The sequence below is a fragment of the Elephantulus edwardii genome, unplaced genomic scaffold (assembly GCF_000299155.1).
Source record: "Elephantulus edwardii isolate Elephantulus edwardi_28Jun2011 unplaced genomic scaffold, EleEdw1.0 scaffold00157, whole genome shotgun sequence".
Taxonomy (NCBI): domain Eukaryota; kingdom Metazoa; phylum Chordata; class Mammalia; order Macroscelidea; family Macroscelididae; genus Elephantulus; species Elephantulus edwardii.
In genome coordinates, this window is record NW_006399907.1 from 8,006,700 (window position 1) to 8,007,221 (window position 522).

Below are 522 nucleotides of genomic sequence, written 5' to 3' on the forward strand. Positions count from 1 at the left end.
GATTGCAAAGACCATGGCCTGTATCAGACACACCTTAGTCTCCAGAGAGACACCATTGATCTTCAGTACTTTGGAGAGGTCCCTAACAGCAGACTTTTCCATCGCAATATGTCTTTTAATTTCCTGCCATAGAATAGGTAAAATAAAAGTATGTTTTGTGAGAATACCCTCCTCTATAATTTCTAAGCACACCCCAAACATCTTACCCCACACGCCATCCCATGGAGTTGTCATCAATGTTATTAACAATTGATAATTTCTCAATCTTAAAGTAACATATATGCTTTAGCAAATTTTGTTATACCTATTAATTGCAAAGTATTATAATAAAATATGCAAGGATCTGGAGTTGGAAATCAAGAGGCCAAACTTGCTCAGTATTTCTTAAGCTGAAGGGACTGAAGAACAAATTCAAGCCTTGAGTTGTGCTATTTAAGGATGCTATTTTCTACTTTTTGTTGTGCATAGGGTTGTGATGGGAAAGTCTGTTGTTAGGGACCTCTCTAAAGAGCTGAAGACTAA